Genomic DNA, 21441 nt, shown 5'->3' on the forward strand with positions numbered 1-21441 from the left:
TCCAGCAGCTTTCTGTGCAATCTTGACTTCTTTCCCACTTTCTCTGCCATGCTGAGCCTTTCTTTCCATCCAATTACATGCTCTTCTCTGGCTCCCTCAAGTCTCTGTTAAGCATTCTCTTCCCAAAGCCTCAAGGAATCTACTTGGACCTAGCTTTGACTCTTTAGATTACAGACATGAACCACCCCTTGGCTCATGTAACATTAAAACTCTGACTTCAAATCCATCTTCATTTCATAAGCTCACAAATTTATATTTCTAACTCCCAAAAGCACCCCCAAGGACATCTGGAATCGTCACCTCACCCCATCTCCTCCTTTCTGCTCTTTCTTTCCCCAATATTCCCTTTTTCAACATTTGGAAATTCTGGTGTTCAAACCACTTTTGTTTTGCTTCACTAAGTTGGGCCATACTGCAACAGGTCTTCCACTGTTTTCTTTAAATTTAACCCTCCACAGCTCCTTGGGTTATGCACTTAACAGCACTGCATGCTAGCAAGCAACTTGAAAGTCGCATAGCATGGAGGCATGTCAGAAAAGTCGTGTCTCTGTATTACTCTAAACAAGTTCTTCTCCAGAGCCAAGTTTTCCCAAAAGATATAAGGGTTAAATCTTTTAGCGCTAGCACTATAGAACTTGTAAAACGTGAATCTTTTAAAAGCATTTTACTCCCATCCCTTGCTTTCTTAAACAGCATATCATGGTAATAAAAATCTTCTATTTATATAGGAAAAAAAAAAAAAAGAAAGTCACCTTCATACTCAGAAAACTTCAGCAGCCACCCTGATCTCTGTGGAACAGGCACTTCAGAGAAGCCCTGAGTCCTTGGCACCATAGTTTTCTTCAACACCCCAATGTCCCCTCCTGCCAAGCTCTTCCTCATCCTTCAGAGTCAAGAAACATTAAGTTATTTAGAGTTTTAGATGTTAATCCTCCCCATTCTCTCACTCCATTCAGATGCCTACTCTACTTCCTTTTTTGAATGAGATTCAAACATCCTCCCTTATAAATTATGTGTTACCATAATGCTTATACGAAGCATCTATTCTGATGCTCCTGCAACACCTGATGACAAAGGAACCTGAAGTGGCTTTTCCTCACATTAAGCATCTGTAGTCCAGGATAGAAGAAGAGCGAGCACTGCTGGTCATGTATGCACAACTTTCTATGTTGGCATGCTGTCACACCATCTTTCTCAGCCTCTCAGTGTCATTGTTAAATGCCCTAAACAGGCCATGGCAGATAGTGGTGTTTCTAAAGCCTTTCCGGGGGGGAGGGGAACATGCTTCTGCTCCTCCTCCTCTTCCTCCTCCTCCTCCTTCATCTTCTTCTCCTCCTCCTCCCTCTCCTCATCTTTCTCTTCTTAAGTTCAGTTTTCTAGTCTCTAGGATACAGGTAGCAGAGGCATCCTCCAGTACAAAACTGATACACATAACAGCTGTGATCCCAGCACTTGGGAGGTAGAAGCAAGAGACTGTGAGTTCAAGATCACTTTTAGCTATATAATAATAGTGTGGGGGCAAACCTGGGCCATGCGAGACCATGTCACAACAAATGAACAAACGAACAAATAAACTTACACTACCGTGGTTGCTAGAACGCAATCAGACATGCCAATTCCTGGGCCAAACACATTGGTAGCAACGGGTTTTCATAGCTCTGGAAGCCACACTGGCATTCTTAAATCCATAGAGAGGGAAATCATTGTTTTACTGGCATCTCATATAAGAAAAGCGAGTAGCCCATCCTTTTCTCTTGACTGTCTTCCAAAGGCTCATCTATTAAAAGCTTGGTCCCCAGAGAAGTGCTGCTAGGATACAGCACTGTAGCAAGGCCTTTAGGAGCAGGGCCTGATTAGAAACTTGCAGTCCCTGACAGTACCACTGTGGAGAGCTGGTTGGCTCCTAATGCTGTAACCCTCCTCCCCTTCTCTGATACCTGAGCTACAAATTAGGACGTTTTGTTTTACCAGGAGTTGCCACCATACAGGACTGCCTCATTACACACTCCAAGGAATGAGGCCAAGATCAAATAAAGCTTTGTTCTTTAGAAAGTTTCAGGGGTGCACACGTGTAATCCCAGCACTTGGGAGGCAGAGGCACTCAGGGCACTGGGAGTTTAAGGCTAGCTTGGTCTACACAGGGAGTCCAGGACGGCCATGGATATACAGAGAATCCCTGTCTCTAAAATAAAGAAACATGAAAAAAGAAAGAAAGAAAGTTTCTGTAATTTGCTATAATGACAGAAAGCTGGCCAAACAACTAGTACATTTTGCCTTCTGTAACTCATCAAACAAAACACTCAGTGGGAACTGAGTAGTCTGGAAACAAAAAAAGGAAAATACAAAACCCCTCTTCGCAGCTACCCAAACTGAGGACAATGAAGTTTTCCCCAATCAAAAATGAGAAATATGAATATGAACTCTTATGAGTTTTAAAGTTCTACAATAGTTGATTATTTACAAATATGATAAAATATCAGATTGAGTTTATTCTAAAAAAATTATAACTTTACTTCATGGGGTTGTCATCATTTTTTCCTCAAAGAACTAAGGGATTGTGGAATTAAAGGCTAAAAGTGGTATTATCTACCAGCCCAAGGACATGTTACACTGCTTTCATTCTATTTTCATGATTACAGCCAATTAAATGAGAATATGTGGCTTTCTCGGCTGCTAAAAATTTGCTTGAGTTTTTTTCCCTCAAATCCTTTACAGTTTATATTTTGATTCCATACATGTGTGTCTTGTTTTTTTCTTCCTTTTAAAATTTTATTTATTATTTATTCGCTTTTCATCCTGGTCATAGGTCTTCCCAGACCACTCTCCCTTTTCCCTCCAACCACCCCTATTCCTCAGAAAAAGGGAGCTGCCCCACCCACCCACCCCAGCTCATCAAGTCAGGTCAGAATTGAGTTTGTCTTCCTTCCTTGTGGCCTGGCAAGGCAGTAACATCAGGGGAGAAGTGACTGAAAACCAGGCAACAGAGTCAGCCTAGTCCCAGCTACCCTTACTAGTGGACACACATGAAGCCTGATCAGCCCGTTGGCTACATCTAGGTAGAGGACCTAGATGTAGTCCATGCATGGTCCGTGGTTGGTGATTCAGACTCCACAGTCTCCTCTCAGCCCTAGTTAGTTGTCTCTGTTGGTATTCCTGTAGACCTCTTGTTGCCTCTAGGTCCTTTTATGCTTCCCTCCACTTTTCCACTAGACTCCCTATACTTCGACAAATGTTTGTCTGTGAGTCTCAGCATCTGTTTTGAACCACTGCTGGGTGGAGCCTCTCAGAGGACACCTCTAATAGCTATGTAAGCAGAGCAGAGTGTTTTTATAGTATCAGGGGGTGGGTCTCTTCCATGGGCTGGGTCTTGAGTTGAGCCAGGCATTGGTTGACATTGCCTCAATCTCTGCTCTATCTGCGTTCTTTATCCTGGCACATCTTGTAGACAGTGTAAGCTTGGGATCAAAGTTTTTGTGGGTGAGCTGGTGTTGTCATTGCTCCACTGGGAGTCTTGTCTAGTTAGAGGGTGTCCTCTTCAATCTCCATTGCTCCTGCTACTAGGAGTCTCATCTAGAGTCCCACTCATATCCTACTAGAGGGCTATTCTGACTTATGTCTCCATCTTGTCACAGAGATGGCCCCGCCCACAGTTTCTCTTGACTCTGCAGGCTTTCTGTCGTCCCACTTCTGCTCTCCCCAGGTCTGATCTCCACCCTTCTCTCTGCATTCCCTCTCCTACCTTGTTCCCTCTCTTCAACCACAATGTCTATCTCTTCTATTTCCTCTTCTGAGGGAGATTTAAGCATCATCCTCCTTGTTACATATCTTCTTTGTGTCTGTGAATTGTAACATGTTTATACTGTGGTAAATGGCTAAAATCTACTTATGAGTACATACCATGTGTGTCTTTCTGGGTCTGGGTTACCACACGCAGGATGATCTTTTCTATTTCCATCCATTTGCCTGCAAATTTCATGATTTCCTTGTTTTCAATGGCTGAGTAGTATTACATTGTGTAGATGTACTGTAGTTCCTTTATCCATTTGTTTTGGTTGAGGGACATCTAGGTTATTTACAGATTTTTGCCTATTATGAATAAAGCTGCCAGGAACATTGTTAAGCAAAGGCCCTTGTTGTATGGTAGATCATCTTTTCAGTATATGCCCAGGAATAGTATAGCTAGGTCTTGAGGTAGAGCTATTCTAAGTTTTCTGAGAAAGCACCAGATTGATTTCCCAAGTGACTGTACAAATTTGCACTCCCACAAGCAATGGAGGATGGTTTCCCTTTCTCTACAGCCTTGCGAGCATGTGCTGTCACTGGAGTTTTTGATCTTCGCCATTCTGAAAGATATAAGATAAAATCTCAGAGTCATCTTGATTTGCATTTCCCTGATGACTAAGGATGTTGAGCATTTCTTTAAGTGCTTCTCAGACATTGACAATTGCTCCGTTGAGAAGTCTCTAGTTACCTCTGTACCCCATTTTTTATTTGTGTTACTTTGCTTCCTGGTGTTTAATGTTTTGAGTTGTTTTTTTTTTTAATGTTTTGGATATTAGTGATTTGTTGGCTGTAGGACTGGTGAACAACTTTTCCAAATCTGTAGAGTGCTTTTTTAGTTCTATTAGCAGTGCCCTTTGCCTTACAGAAGCTTTTCACTTTCATGAGGTCCCATTCATTAATTGTTGATCTTAGAACCTGGGCTGTTGGTGTTGTATTGAGGAAGTCATCTCTTGTGCCAATGAATTCAAACATCTTCCTCACTTTCTTTTCTAATAGATTCAGTGTATCTAATATTATGTTGAAGTCTTTGATCCACTTGGACTTGAATTTTGTACAGAATGATAAATATGGATATATTTGTATTTTTCTACATGTCGACATCCAGTTAGACCAGCACCATTTGTTGAAGATGCTCACTTTTTTTCCATTAAATGGTTTTGGCACCTTCGTCAAAAATCAAGTGTCCATAGGTGTGTTCATTTATATCTAGGGCTTTGATTTAATTCCATTGTTCAACTAGTCTATTTCTATGCCAGTATCATGCAGTTTTTATTGCTCTATAGTATAGCTTGAAGTCAGAGATGGTGATAACTTCAGAAGATCTTTTATTGTACAGGATTGTTTTAGTTATTCTTTGGGTTTTTTTATTTGTTTGTTTTTTGTTTTGTTTTTCCATATAGAATTTACAACTGTTCTTTCAACATAAGTAAAAAGTCGTGTTGGTATTATGAATCTGTAGATTGGTTTTGGTAAGTTGGCTATATTTACTATGTTAATCTTACCAATTCAGGAGCATGGGAGATCTTTCCATTTTCTGATATCTTCTTCAATTTCTCTCTTCAGAGACTTGAAGTTCTTGTCACACAGGTCTTTCACTTGCTTGATTAGAGCTACACCAAGATACTTTATGTTATTTGTGGCTAATGTGAAGAGTGTTGTTTCCCTAGTTCTTATTCAGAACATTTGTCATTTGTATACAGGAGGACTACTGATTTTTTTAAAAAATTAATCTTGAGTCCTACCACTTTGTCAAAGGTGTTTATCAACTGTAGAATTTCTCTGGTGGAATTTTCGAGGTCACTAATGTATACTATCATATCATCTATAAATAGTGATAGTTTGAACTCCTTTGTGATTTGTGTCCCCTTGATAGCCTTTAGTTGCCTTATTGTTTTAGGTAGAACTTCTAGTACTATAGGGAAGAGATATGGAGAGAGTGTGCAGCCTTACCTTGTCCCTGATTTTAGTGGGATTGCTTTGAGTTTCCCTCCACTTGATTCGATGTCTGCTATTGGCTTGCTGTAAATAGCCTTTATTATGATTAGGTATGGGCCTTGTATCTCTCATCTCTCTAAGACATTTATCATGAAAGGGTATTGGTTTTTCTCAAAGAATTTACTGCATCTAATGAGATGATCATGTGATTTTGTTCTTCAACTTGTTCATATGATGGATTACATTGGTGGATTTTCATATTTTGAACCATCCATGCATCCCTGGAATGATGCTTACTTGATCATGATGGATGATGTATTTGATGTGTTCTTACATTCCGTTTGAGAGTATTTTATTGAGTTATTTTTGCATCAATGTTCATGAGTGAAATTGGTCTAAAATTCTCTTTCTTTGTTGAGTCTTTGTGTGGTTTGAGTATCAAGGTGACTGTCCTCTGATAGAATGAGTTTGGCAATGTTTCTTCTGTTCCTATATTGTGGGATAGTTTGAGGAGTATTGGTATTAGGTCTTCTTTGAAGGTCTGGTAGAATTTTGTGCTGAATCCTTTTGGCCCTGGACTTTTGTTGGTTAGGAAACATTTGATGCCTCTTCTATTTCCTTAGGGGATATAGGGCTGTTTAAACTGTTTCCCTGATCTTGATTTAACTTTGATAGGTGAAATCTACTAAGAATATTGTCCACTTCCTTTAGATTTTTCAATTTTGTGGGATGCATGCTTTTAAAGTAAGACCTAATGGTACTTTGGCTTTCCTCAGTGTCTGTTGTTATGTCCCCTTTTCCTTTCAGATTTACACAACTTTTGCTTGCACCTATATTTCTTGCTGTTAAAGGTCTCTCTCCAAAAGCTAGAGCAGGAATAATGTAAAAAGCAGGTGTTAATAAGTATGAAACTAATGGAAGTTCCCTAGGGAAAAAAGCTATGCAGAAAATTGGGTCTTTGATAGAACTTATTATTTAGATTATTATTTAGTGATATTAGTAAGCATAAGACACATGATTTGAGAAAAATTACTAAAGAAGAAAAACAGGGAAATTTTTAGAAGCTGACACACTATAACTGAATCACTAGGTTTTAATGTTCAGCTTCAGAAACTAGGAACTAATGTAGATGGGAAGAGATTTTGATCATACAATTAATGACAAATCTTGGTAACTTCCTGAAGGCAAAGTAAGCACTTTTGGGAATCCTGATGTTCTTCTATTCTGTACAGAAGTATATTAAAGATAGAAATCATATTGACACAAGAGTTCATGGCAGAGACAAAGAGGAAACCAGCAAACTGCCTGCTTTCCTGAACAGACTTGTCAGGACAGGATTTTTCTGATATTATAGAAAAACAAAGAATAGATCACGATTGTTTAAGTAAGGGGCTGCACAATATTTTAAGAATCAAAGAAAAGGAATGGTGGCTTTATATCAAATATTAAAGAAAATAGAGGAAGGAAAGGAAGAATTAAACAAGGGTCACAGAGATTTGGACTTTCTAAGAAAGATAAGTTTGATGTAACAGGTAGCAGAAAATAACTTCTGATTCTATTAGTTCCATGCCAAACTGAAATGGGATCAAATTCAAATAGAGTCATCCTGTCTAGCATTTCTGTGACCACAAGACTTTACAATGCAAATCTTAAGGAAAAGACATTGAGTTAAAAGAAAACAGATATTATCATAATGTTAATTTTTAGTTATTATGGAACTTGCTGTTTGCTTGCTTTGTTTGATTATTTCAATATGCTTATGTAATCAAGGAAGACATGAGAAAAAATGTATCTTGAAAAGGCTGTGTAATCATGATTAAAGATTTTTAGGAAATGATTTTGTATATAAATAAAGCCTTTGAAAGATCCAGGTTGTCAGAGAAAGTCAGGCCATATGGAGATGTGCTTCCTTCCTGTCTATCTCTCAAAAAAAATGAAACTAAATGATTCTTCTCTCGCTGCTCTGCATCTACCCTTCTTGGAGACCTATCCCTCATTCTGAAGCTGTACTCTTGCATTTTTCCTTTGTTGAGAATGAAATGTTCTTCCCCATCTCTTTTGATTAATTTTGGTTGAAAGTCTATTTCATTAGATATTAAGATGGCTCTTCCAGCTTGTTTCTTGGGTCCTTTTTCCTGGTAGACATTTTTTCAGGCCCTTTACTCTGAGGTAATTTCTATCTTTGTTGCTGAGGTGATGTTTTTTTGTTTTTTTGTTTTTTTGGTTTCTTTTTTTAATGCAGCAAAATGTTAAATTTTGTTTACACACCAATTCTGTTAGCCTGTGTCCTTTTATTTGAGAGTTGAGTCCATTGATATTGATAGATGTTAATGACCAATGATTGTTAGTTCTATTTATTTATTTATTTATTTTGGTTTTACTGTTGTGAAGTTATCTGTGTAGTTGGCCTTGCTGAGTTGGAGTTTGTCTTCTAGTATCTTCTGAAGGGCTGTGTTGGTGCAGAGATATTGCTTAAATTTGATTTTGCAATGGAATATCTCATTTTCTCCATCTATGGTGATTGAAAGCTTTATTAGGCATAATAATCTGGGCTGGCTTCTGTGGTCTCTTAGTGTCTGCATGACATCTGCCCAGGCCCTTCTAGCTTCATAGTCTCTGTGGAGAAGTCAGATGTGATTCTGATAGGTCTGTCTTTATACACTACTTGGCCTATTTCCCTTGCCCCTTTTAATAAATTTTCTTTGTTCTGTAGGTTTAGTGTTTTGATTATTATGTGGCAGGAGGAATTTCTTTTCTATTCTAGTCTATTTGGTGTTCTGTAAGCGTCTTATATGTTTAAAGCCATCTCATTCTTTAGGTTGGGGAAATTTTCTTGAAAATATTTTCTGGTCCTTGGAGCTTGGAGTCTTTTTTTCTGTCCTATTATTTTTAGGTTTCATCTTTTCTTGGTGTCCTTGATTTCTTGGATGTTTTATGTCAGGAATTTTCTCAGTTTAATATTTTCTTTGAAAGATGCATCAATTTCTCCTAGTGTGTCTTAGTGCCTGAGATTCTTTCCTCCATTTCTTGTATTTTGTTGGTGATAATTATCTTTGTGATTCTTGTTCTCTGCTATAAGTTTTTTATCTCCAGGATTTTCTTGGTTTGTCTTTTCTTTATTGTTCATTTCCATTTTCAGGCCTTGAGCCAGTTTATTCATTTTCCCTCACCTGTTTGTATTTTCCTATATGTCTTTGATGGACTCTATTTGTTTAATTGTATTTTCCTGTATTTCTTTGAGGGACTTATTTGTTTCCTCTTTAGAGGCCTCTGACATATTCATAAGCATAGATTTAAGGTGTTTTTCTTGTGTTTCAGCTGTATTAGAATATCCAGTGTTTGGGGGGGTTTTCTGGTGAAGCTATATTGCCCTGGTTTTTTGTTTATTGTGTTCTTTCACTGGTGTTTGGCCATCTGGTTGTTTATGGCCATTGTTCCTGTAATCTGCTGGGTTTCTTGGGCATTTGTGATCCAGTGAGAACCTGCCTGCTGGTCTCCTCAAGAAAGACAGCTAACAGAGCTGAACCAATGGCTGGATCTGTACATCTCTGTAGTCCAGACTCCTCTTTAGGATAGTAGGGGAAGTTCAGAGGAACATGAGTAGGTGCATTTGGAGTCAGCTGTACAGTGGGTTTCTTGCTGAGGGGATACTGTGCTCCCTGCACTCAATCTGCTGGGCTCTGTTATATTGTACCTGTGATCTGGTATGCTCCTATGGTCCAGCTGGACTCCCCTGGGGAGTAGTGGGACCATGGGTTGGAGGTTGGGTTGCTACCTCTGGTATCCGGGTGCTGCTGCTGAGGAAACAGGAGGGATCCAATCTCTTGTTGCTGAAGTTGAGAGCTCCTGGAAGTGTAGACCCACACCTTAGTAGGCAGAACATGCCAGACTAGTGAAAGGACCAGGCAGGCAGGAAACACTGGGTGGCAGGTGGCATGGGTCTCTCCTGGACCAAGGGGACAGCCACAGGAGGCCTAAATCTGTCCATCCCCAGCTCCCAGGATGTCCCCTTCCATCCAGGAAACATCTATGCTGGCGTTTTGCAGTCAGCTGCCTGGTTACACACCTAATCTGTAGCCTCTGATCTTCTGCTACTCAAATAGGTTCCCTCATCTCTGAAGTCTTATCTGTTCTTTTCTAACTATGAATGTGTATCTTTGTGTGTGCATGAACTATACACACGTATGCAGGTGCCTGTGGAGGCTAGAAAAGAGTGTCAAATGCCATGGAGCTGGAGTTCCAGGTAGTTATGAGTTGCCCCAGATGGATGCCAGACACTGAACTCAGATGCTCTGGAAAAGTAGCAAGCACATAACTACTCAGCCATCTCATCTCTCCAGCCCTTTGCTTCTATTTTTGTAGCCCTATAAATCACCCAGAACCTAACGCATGTTAGGCTGGTGCTCTACCCCTGAGATATTCATCAGCTAAGAAAATATCACTTTTATATTACATGGGACGTATAAATTCAATTTAAATTCAGAGAATGAAGCCAACTGGTACATACATTTTCATGTGTGCTCACTTAACTATATTAGAAATTCATATTTTTATTTAACTTTATGTCTGAAAGTTCTGTGAAGTTAGTTGTAACAATGGGTTATATATTATCTCCTAAGCTAAATGTTTGTTTACATCATTAATTGAGAAGAATGCATTCAAGAAAAGGCGTGGTTTTTCAGAAAGAGTGCTGGCAGATGAGAAGCAATCACCAGATGGGCTCTTAGCTTCTTGTTAGAGAGGTCGCTGACAGCCCCTCCTGTACCTTCAGAAAGCAAAGTCAGCCCATGGAAATCAATGCTGTGTAACTGAGCTGACCTCAGATGATGCAACATTCATCTCAGTAACCATGCTGAGATGGGCTACACTCATGACAAGACTTCTAAGAAAGTCACATGCACAGGTAGTAAATGAAGTTGTACCTCATACTTTCATACCCAAATTGCTATATTTTCTTCCAATTCATTTTTTAAAAAATACTTTACTTACGGTGCTTTTATCTTGAGAATTTTTTGGCATATATCTTTTTTTTTGCATTTTGATATTTTTATTTTTTAATTAATTTATTCATATTACATCTCAGTTGTTAGCCCATCCCATGTATCCTCCCATTCCTCCCTTCCTCCCACTTCCCCCCTACTCCCCTCCCCTCCCCTATGTCTGTGTCTGAGGGGGACCTCCTCCCCCTGAATATGCTCATACGGTATCAAGTCTCTCCTTGGTGACCTATTATCTTTCCTCTGAGTGCCACCAGGCATCTCCATCCAAGGGACATGTTCAAATATGGGGCACCAGAGTTTGTGTGAAAGTTAGATCTCCTTCTCCACTCACCAGTGGAGAATGTCCTGTCCATCGGCTAGTCTGGGTAGGGGTTCGAGGTTTACTGCCTATTTTTTCCTTGGCTGTTGCCATAGTTTGCAGAGGACCCCAGGGCCCAGACTTGCCTGTAGTTTTCCAGGACCCGCTGGATCCTTCTATTTCCTCTTTCTCCCAGGCTTCTCACCCTAAAGTCTCAATGGGATGACCTCCCCTCTTACCCCCTATCCTGGTAGGTACAGTTTTTCATGGGGACGTACACCTTGGACTAGTGTCTTGATATAAGTGAGTATATACCATTTAGCTCTTTTTGCTTCTGTGTGAACTCACTCATTATGACAATTTCTAGTTCAATCCATTTGTCCACAAATTTTGGAAATTCGTTGTTTTTAATAGCTGAGTAGTATTCCATAGTGTATATGTACCACAGTTTCTTTATCCATTCTTCTATTGAGGGACACATAGGTTGTTTCCATGTTCTGGCTATTATGAATAAGGCAGCTATGAACATGGTTGGGCATATGTCCCTGTTGTGTAGTAGTACATCCTCTGGGTATATTCCAAGGAGTGGAATAGCTGGGTCTTGAGGAAGCCCTATTCCCATTTTTCTGAGAAAGCACCAGATAGCTTTCCAAAGTGGTTGTACTAGTTTGCATTCCCACCAGCAATGCAGGAGTGTTCCTCTTTCTCCACACCCTCGCCAGCATGAGGTGTCAGTTGAGTTATTGATCTTATTGGCGTACATCTTTAATTAAAATATAATTGTACTACTTCGTTCTTTCTCTTTCCTCGCTCCTACCCCTTCCATTACCAACTTACCAACTTCACTCTCAAATTAATACAATTATTTCCTGTGAATGAAATATATATATATATATATATATATATATATATATATATATATATGCACAATATAAATACAACCTGATGAACCTGTTTTTGTTATTTGTTTGTACATGGTTTCAAGGCTGACCACCTTATATGGGTAACTAAGCAGTAGGCTCATTCTCCCTCATTGAGAGATTGTTATGTCATGAAATTTTCAATCTTTTTTTTTATTGCCTGTGGATTTTGAATCAGTTGGGATGTCTTTCACAGCTTAGATAATAAAAGAACTCATACATTCTTTTAATTATTATTTTCTGCCTTCTTCCTTCCCTCTCTTCTTTTTGATACCAGCTAGGTGGTGGGTTCATATTTTCAATAAATTAAAGAATTAAAAGACATGAAATTAGCTCTGAACAAAGGGAAAGTAAGTTTATTGGCAAGTATTACCACTTCTTCAGTAGAACAGGGATCCCAGGGCTGGACAGTGCTCACTGCAAAGACTCAATCTGGGCTCAAGCGTCCCCTCTGGTGACTCCCTCTACTCTTCTGTTTTTAGTAGGAGAACTGGGTCTCTTGCTTCTGTTTTTGGGCACAGAAATCTGCTAATAGATTTCACATCTTGGTGCATATCAGGGAAGCATCTCCAATTGGATGAAGGAGAGATAAACATGGTTTTTGTTTAGATCACACTTGAGGGATGAGGAAATAAGACTTGCGAGAGAGCAGGTGATGTTTATCCCCTTAGAAGTCAAATCACCATGTGGGGGAGATTGGTTGTTAAGCAGCTGAAAAATGTCCTTGACCAATTCTGAGAGGAGGTATAAGTGTGAGTCAAAAACAAGAGGTGGGATAAATTTGGCTGTTCACTGCTCTACCTCGACACACTCCTAGAGAGGATCACTCGATGGAAGGCTTCAGGGCTCCAGGCTCTTGCTAAGGTTCCAGGTTCTGGTTGCTCCAGGTTCCAGCAGAAGAAATCCTGCTGATTATGCCAGGAGAGTTATTAAAGTATTAAAAATGAGTGTTACATAGTGCTTTATGCATACATTATGATTATGGTTAAAATTATAATTCATATAGTTAAATTGAGAGTTCACAATCGTTGGTTGATATATGTTATATTGGATTTCAGAAGATTTTTGTAAGTGAGAAAAGAACTGTATAAAAACTGCTAAATCACAAACAAAATCGAAATTAATAATTCTTTAATCCTTACAAAGACTCTGTCCACAGAATTGTAATTATTTGTATAAAATGCTATTTCTACATAACATTTTAGACAAAATAACAACATCATCACAAAAGTTAAGCCTATAAATATGTCAACTTTTTAAACTTAGAAAAGTAAGTATAGCTATAGTTGACTGAGAGCCTTCTAGATCCCAGCCTGGTGTTAATTACGTTAGTACACTACCTTATTTAAACCTCAGAGGCATGTTAGGCAGTTACTTTTGATTATCACTGCTTTATACGTAAGAAAAATGAATCTGAGATCTTTGTCAATGGCCCACAGCCACAGTTGGTTCATGTGGTATCTGTTGTTCTATCACGTGGTCTGCCTTATGATAATACTTGTCAACACATTATCAATGAACAGTGAATAACTGAGCTAATGATGTAAAGTTACGTACACAAACATGGCCATTTCCCTACTTGGTTTACATGAGATTAATTTGTCATCTATCTGCTGATAGATCTGATTCACTTTCACCTGTTTCCCTTTTGTCAGGAGCAGCCACGATGTTATATAAAAAACATGCTCTCATGCCCAAAGGCGCGATGGTCAGAGAACGCCAGTGATGGTGACACACTACTGGAGATTAAGTAGCAGCGTTACACTAGACTTCAGTTGCCGGTGGAGTCACTCATCTGTGGTAAGAAACAGCATCACTGCTGATAAGGAATTTTAGGCCCCAGAGACATTGGTCCTGGTGAGAGTTCCAGAAGGTTGATTAAAACCTGAGTTCAGAGATTCATCTGGACACTAGAGCAGCGTCACTGATGCCAAGAGCAAGAGTGGTTGTGCATTTTGCAGAGATGGCAGCCTTTGCAAGCATGATTAGGGTGATCAACTTTCACATCTTCTTTTATTCTGAGCTACCAGGAGAATATTTTTGTCTTTAATAGCTTGGGTTTTTTTTTTCATATTCTGGAATCAGCTTAGCTTTTATGATACCTTATATTCAGATTATTATAACGAAGAGTCTCTCCTAGTGCTTTTCAATATTAATACATGCCTGCAGCACTACAATGTTAATAGAGGAAAAATTACCTCCCAAAGATTTAAATCATTTCTAAATTAAACTAATAAGTGAACACAGAGTTTATAAACAGGCAGACTCTGTAGATGATCTGTGATTCTACGTGGCTTCTGGTCAGTGGTTAAAAACTGTATGGAGAATGTGAACATTTCATGGACAGAATTTTTTTTAATATAGAAGAATAAGCAGGCTACCAAGATGAGACTTGATAGCCTATGATCATATTGTGGGGGAGGAGGTCCCCCTCGGTCATAGACCCAGGGGAGGGGAATAGGGTGAAAGTGGGAGGGAGGGAGGAATGGGAGGATACAAGTGATAGGATAACAATTGAGATGTAATCTGAATAAATTAATAAAATAAAAATAAAAAATAAGATATAAAAGAATGTAAAATTAACATGATTTCATTCTAATTATTAATGAGTTAAAAACCATCCCTAGTTCTTATGACCCACTAGAAAAATTTGCAGAAACTTCTTTGAAGTTTGAATACAGACCTAAATTGTTTATATAAAAATGAGTTTTTGTGGCCACACATTTTTCTCTAAAGAAATCAATGTGTAAATGAATAAAAATGTCAGAATTCTTCACGTTTTGTGATTTAAAAAAATGGTCTGTAATCTAGTTTCTCACACGGAAGATTTTGATCTGCCTATAACTTACATCAGTTTGGAGTCCTGCTTTCACTACCAGTGCCTTGGATTAGACCTTCTCTACTTCTGTCCAAGCCTACCTCCTGCTCACCCTACGCCTACCCATAACCCCCACTAGAGCACATGGCTCCGGTACTTAGATGTTGCTCAGATCAAGCACACACTCAACACTGTTAATGTCCTCTCCAGTGACCTTCAGTCAGCCTGGCCCTGGAATTTACACGAACAGAACATTAAAACATTCCCTCTGTGTGTTTGAAGCTGGTAAGTCAGTACTTCGCTATTTTACCAGAGCAACTGCTCTGTCTTTTAAGTGTCTGCAGACAGGTGTCATGGCTGAACCATCCAAAGAGTATCAGAGCCCATCAAAGCATTATGTGCAAGCTCAAAGTACTCTGGTGATGTCATTCAGGGAACACAATCTCCAAGAATGCGTGTCATCTGGTCTATCTCTGTAACTTAAGAACCCTTCAGCAGTACCCAGGGAAGGAGGAAAGAAAGGGAAAGAGCAAGATCTCGGTCAAGTATGAGCTTGAATATTATGCCCAGTCAGTTCTGCTTCTGTGATCCAAGTCAAAATGCAAAGTCCTGAAATTCAGTTTGCACTTGTTACTCTTGGGTTCAGAGAAGCTGCCTGGTAAATAATCAAATGAACAAACACATGGGTAACAGTATCTCCAGTGTAGTTCCAGGATTTCAAACCATCCCCTTCCTTTCTCTGTGTTTTCATTGCTCTGTATTCTTTGTCTAGGACAACTTTTGCTCTTTCTCATCCTCTCACCTAGTTAACTGCTAACTGTCCAAACGAATTTCATTACAAGAGCTTTCCAATCGAGGCCTCTTCCTGCTGTGACATCCATGTCATTGGCCCCACATCTATGAAGGCATCCATCACAGAATTAGTGAGTGTCTTGCAATGATCTGCCTGTAAGATCTGAGTTTCTTAAGGATGGGGAGTAGTTTTATCTCTTTCTTTATGTACTGTTATCTGGTAGAAATTTTCATGTTACTTGTATCACTCAGATTAGGGAAAGTAATTATTGTCACAAAAGACTCCTTCCTCCTTATATTATTTTTTATATTAGTTTTAAAATCTCTACATCCAACTCCTCTGATCTTCCCATATACAAGTATCCTATGGTCTGATTACATGTGTCTTCTGTTCATGAATATTTTCTTTTTAAATTTTATTTTATTAATTTATTCAGATTACATCTCAATTGTTATCCCATCACTTGTATCCTCCTGTTCCTCCCTCCCTCCTTCCCACTTTCACCCTATTCCCCTCCCCTAGGTCTATGACGGAGGGGGACCTCCTCCCCCGCTATATGGTCATAGGCTGTCAAGTCTCATCTTGGTAGCCTGCTTATTCTTTCTCTAAGTGCCATCAGGCCTCCCCACCAATGGGAGGTGGTCAAATATGGAGCACCAGAGTTCATGTCAGAGTCAGTCCCCGCTCTCCACATAACTCTGGAGAATGTCCTGTCCATTGGCTAGATCAGAGTAGGGGTTCTGTGTTTACTACTTGTATTGTCCTTGGTTAGTGCAGTAGTTTGAGCAGATCCCCCCTCCCCCACCTGGGCCTGAGTTGTGTGTGTATGTGTGGGGGGTGTGTGTGTATGTGTATGTGTTGTTATGATAATTGGTATATTTTTGCAACAAAATATATTTCACAATTTTTACATCTTTAATTTTCACAGATTTGAATGGATGCTATCATAAAGCCATCCTGAGTTAATGAATATCTACAGCATTATGAGTGGCTCTTGTCACAAGAACCCCATTTATTTATCTATACAAGTTAAGATAGTTGAAACTCCATTAACACATTTTAAATTGAAAAATGGAACAACAGCATTCTTCCTGACATGATTTATTTCAAAAGCAGTAATAAGCACTAAAAACTCTTCTTTTGATAGCTCCAGTGCATCTGAGACCAATGCAAATGAAGGAAGGCTCCTTACTAATTTCAGCCACCTAAACACTGAAGCTCTTCTTATTAACGCAGCAGTGCTCAGTGTTCCTCAAATGTTAAAACATGTTTTAGTCTGCTCTAGTCACTAGGCTTGCCAGCCTCAGCTTGCCTTCTTCATAAGGGACATGTCCCCATTTGCCTATGAAATATTTTGGCTATGGCCAAAAAAAATTATGATTAGCACTGTACACTAATTGACTTCTTGGTGATAACATTGTACTATGCTGTTCTTCTAAACCTGAATCATCACAGGCTATCTATGCAAAGTGAGGCCTCAGTACCCTAATTCCAAAGCAAACATTGGTCTGTCACTCTGCTAGCAACTTCTTCTAAACACCAAGGCAACAGCCAAAGGTCTAGATCTCGGCCTAGTCAATTAAAAAAGAAAACAAAAAAGACTTTTTCATTATGCAGGTTAAATAGTGACAAGTAACATCGATTTGACAACAGCAGGCAAATCCCTTAAAGTCTGGGTCACCCATGTCTCTATTCATTCTAAGGATAGCACATCTAAGGCTCTGTATTTGGAAAGAAAGAATGAATGCATATTACAAAGAGGTTTTGCTAGACTGAATTACATCATATAAACTAGGCCAATGGTGACGTCCTGCACATTGAAGAGGCTGAGCACTCAGTAGCCACTCATTCCCAAGGCTAGGTGCCTCAACGGCCCCACACTGGCACTAAAGGATTAAGGATTCCTGGGAAGCCACTGGTCTTCAGTCCACAGTCCAATGTCAGTCCAATATCAGAAAGATGGCAACAGTGGTAGCCTCAGAATAGATATAGGAACCCACAGGAGGGAGGGCACACAGGCAAACGCACCCACAGGAGGGAGGGCACACAGGCAAACGCACCCACAGGAGGGCGGGCACACAGGCAAACGCACCCACAGGAGGGAGGGCACACAGGCAAACGCACCCACAGGAGGGAGGGCACACAGGCAAACGCACCCACAGGAGGGAGGGCACACAGGCAAACGCACCCACAGGAGGGAGGGCACACAGGCAAACGCACCCACAGGAGGGAGGGCACACAGGCAAACGCACCCACAGGAGGGAGGGCACACAGGCAAACGCACCCACAGGAGGGCGGGCACACAGGCAAACGCACCCACAGGAGGGAGGGCACACAGGCAAACACACCCACAGGAGGGAGGGCACACAGGCAAACACACCCACAGGAGGGAGGGCACACAGGCAAACCCAGTAGCTTTTCCCTCTGTCATCTTTGCTGTAGCCAGAAACTGCTGCTCCATCTAGGGGAACACCTTTGCCTCTCAATTCCAGGAAATATTTTTTTTAAGAACATATTTTAATTTAATAGTTTTGTCAATTCTTGAAAAATGTTATAATTGAAAAATATTATACATGTAATTTGACCATATTAATTGCCCACTCTTCCCCTCAACTTCTCCAAGACCCATTGCTACCCCTCTCACCCACTCCCAACTTTATGTCTCCCTTTTTTTTAAGCACTTGAGAGCAACATGTGCTCTCCATACCCTCCTGAGTATGAGGCTATCCTCCTGACCATGGCTGACCAGCCAAGGCTCAGACCCTTAGCGCCATAAGCCACCCACAATTCTTTAGTTAGGGGTGGAAGCTTGTGAACACCTTATCTCCCCGTGCTGGAATGCTGACCAGCTTGATCTTGTACAGACCTTATCCAGCCAGCCACATTTCTGTGACTTGGTGAGTACAGTGGCCCTGCCATATCCAGACGACATTGTTTTGCTGATTCTCCACAACTTCTACACCTTACAGTCTTTCTACCCTCCTCCTCTGCGATGGTGCCTGAGCTTTGAGGGCTGACATAGAAGTCTTATTTGTAATTAAGCATCCAACTGAAGCTCTTCACACACCAATCAGTTGTGAGTCTCTGCAATAATCATTGCCACGTCGCAAAGAAACTTCTCTGCCTGAGAAGCTGCACTAATCTGTGGGGAAGATGCGAATTTAGAGAGTAGTTTGATGCTTCCTTCACTTAGCAGAGTAACAGTTGTAGGTTCCCCTTTGGGGTCTGTGAATACCCCAGTCATCATGGGTTCTTGGTCGGATTTACAGTACTAGGTATGCATGTCCTTCTCTGAAGTAGGACTTGAAACCTACTAGAGACAGTTAGTCTCTCTCTCTCTCTCTCTCTCTCTCTCTCTCTCTCTCTCTCTCTCTCTCTCTCTCTCTCTCACACACACACACACACACACACACACACACACACACACACTGCTATTGCATGCGTGGGCCTATCTTGGTACATTAGGCATTATTAGAGTTCACAGAGTTTATTGTTGCAGGGCATTTGATCTCATTGTGATCCCTGAGATTGTAAACTGTAAAACCTTGTCTTTTGTTTGACATGGTTGAGCCCTAACACACACCTTTAATCCATAATGTTGTTTTAATTGAAAATCCCAGATTGTTCTATTTTACCCATAAAGACTCAGGAGCCAGATGTAGTGGTTAAAAAAAAAACCTGCTAGCTCAAAGAGGCAGAGAAATCACCCAGCTGAACTTCCTACTCAGCTCATGTCCCAGTGGAGAAGGCCCAAAAGTCTCACTAACTCATCTGACAGCCCAGGAGGAAAAAGCCAAAAAACCCAAGGCCAAAGGCTTGCTAGCTTAAGGCCCAAAAATGCAAAGGCCAAGGAGCTGAGGTGTGTAAGAAATAGCGAGCTAAGAGCCAAAGAGCTAAAAGCTGAAGAGCTAGAGCTAAAATCCCAAGAGTAAAACCCAAGAGCTAAAAGTGCCAAAGCCCTTTCTACTTCTACACGTTGTCTTACATCCCTCAACTCAACGTCCCTCCCACTCTTTAATCCCTGTCAACTGGTTTCTTGCTCTACCTCGTGACTTAGAGTTAACTTTACTAAACCCTATGTATAGATAGATCTTGGATTAAAAGCATGTGGTTAGGGCTCAGCCATACCAAACAAAAGACAAGTTTCTACTGTCCACAATCCCAGGGATCACAACAGGATCAAATACCCAGCAACATTTCCCTCTTTTGTCTGAAAAATAAGTTTTATCTAACATAAATTTAAAAACATACTATCTGATAAAAATGCATTCATAATTCTTAGTCCATTAGTATTTGGCAACCTCAGAGAAAGTATTCTACAATATATCTTATCTTGGTGAGTGCAAAGTTCTGTACCTAAATAATTTTGTATAAAAATTTGCATTGCCAATCAAAAACCATCTTCAGACTTAAAACATCTTCTTAAATCCTAAACAACTAAGTTTAATTATAAGTCTATAATTATAGTTTTCAATCCCATCAGAAACCTTATAAGGATAAATATTATCTGAATAATCAAGAAGTGCATAGAAAGAAGCTTCTAAAACTATAGAAATGACAGATACTGCTGGCTGCCTGAACAGTCACCCAAGATATTTCTACAATGTTGGAGCATGATCTTCAGCTTTCTGGGTCAGTATATCTGACAGAATTTTCTGTGAAGCAGGTGTTATGGACTTGCCTACCTTGTTCTTGCAAAGCTCAGCAGCTGACTTTCCCTCATCCAGTTTGTTCAGTATTTTTTCTGCAGTAGAAACAAGGACAATTCTTGTCCAGTGGCTAGCTTATGACAATGAGGCCATCTCCTAAAGAGAATTTTTGATGCTCATCATCTTCTTCAAAGCTGAAAGGGGCCTAGCCAGGAGCTGACACATCTAATTGTCAAAAAATACCCAAATTAATAAAACATCTTTATATGTCATATTTTACAGATGTCTGATGTGTTTTAGACCATCTATCTAGCTTTAGTACACCTGAATTACTAGTTTCTAGCTAAATACTAACTGATTAACTTATAAAACTAGTACCTAACAGAACCAGAAGTTTGATTGACTATTCATTTGCATTTCTTAATTATCCTAAACAATTAGTGATAGTAGCTTTCAAAAGGACTAGAACATCACAATGCATTTTTAAGAATTACATAGGTACCATATCTTAAAAAGGGGTTAATACACAGTATGCTGTAACCAAAAGATACCCGTGCTTTTGTATCGATATACAAAGGATCTATTCCAATTATAACCTTAATCTTGTATCAATATACAAAGATCTATAAGAGTAGGTTCAAAAATCTACCCATTTTGCCATAGTCCCTATATATTTCTATATTTCCCGTTTTGTCTAAATAAAAAGGAACAATTTTAACTATAATACAGTAAAATTGTTTTGAATTTAATGAAGCAATTTTTGCCAAGCTTCTCACAATGCCCAGGTTGATTGTATTTGCCAGTCTTAGGATTAAGTACTTTTGAGTTCAAACTTTGGTAAAATATTCATCATATAAACTCAGAAATTTGAATGTCCAAAGCAGCCTATGGTCCGAAGCTGCTCTTTGGGTGGTGTTTATCATCTTAGGGACAATCTTGACTAGGCAGAACATAACAGTTAGCTCAGGGGTGTGTCCTAAGCAGCCTGTAGTCCACAGATGATCTTTGGGTGGTGTTTGTCATCTTAGGCACAATCTTGACTAGGCAGAACATAACAGTTAGCTCAGGGGTGTGTCCTAAGCAGCCTGTAGTCCACAGATGATCTTTGGGTGGTGTTTGTCAGGCTAGTGGCAATCCTGCCTACAGTCACTCGTGATGTCCACCGTTTTCACAGAACCAGGCAGCAGAAGAAACGTGGAGCAGGATTTTATCCCTAGTGGGTATTGTTAGACAACCTAGGTGGAT

The 21441-nt window shown here is 39.9% G+C and overlaps 1 protein-coding gene across 2 annotated transcripts in view; it reads left to right on the forward strand.

The window, feature by feature from the left end:
• CA1 (carbonic anhydrase 1) overlaps positions 1-21441 on the forward strand; it is a 63329-nt gene that overhangs the window by 1757 nt on the left and 40131 nt on the right. For both annotated transcript variants that reach the window (XM_084794807.1, XM_084794808.1), the window contains exon 2: positions 13592-13736. The gene's annotated coding sequence lies outside the window, so the exon portion shown is untranslated. The remainder of the gene's footprint in view (positions 1-13591; positions 13737-21441) is intronic.

This window comes from Acomys minous (assembly GCF_964271855.1).
Source record: "Acomys minous genome assembly, chromosome: 9".
Taxonomy (NCBI): Eukaryota; Metazoa; Chordata; class Mammalia; order Rodentia; family Muridae; genus Acomys; species Acomys minous.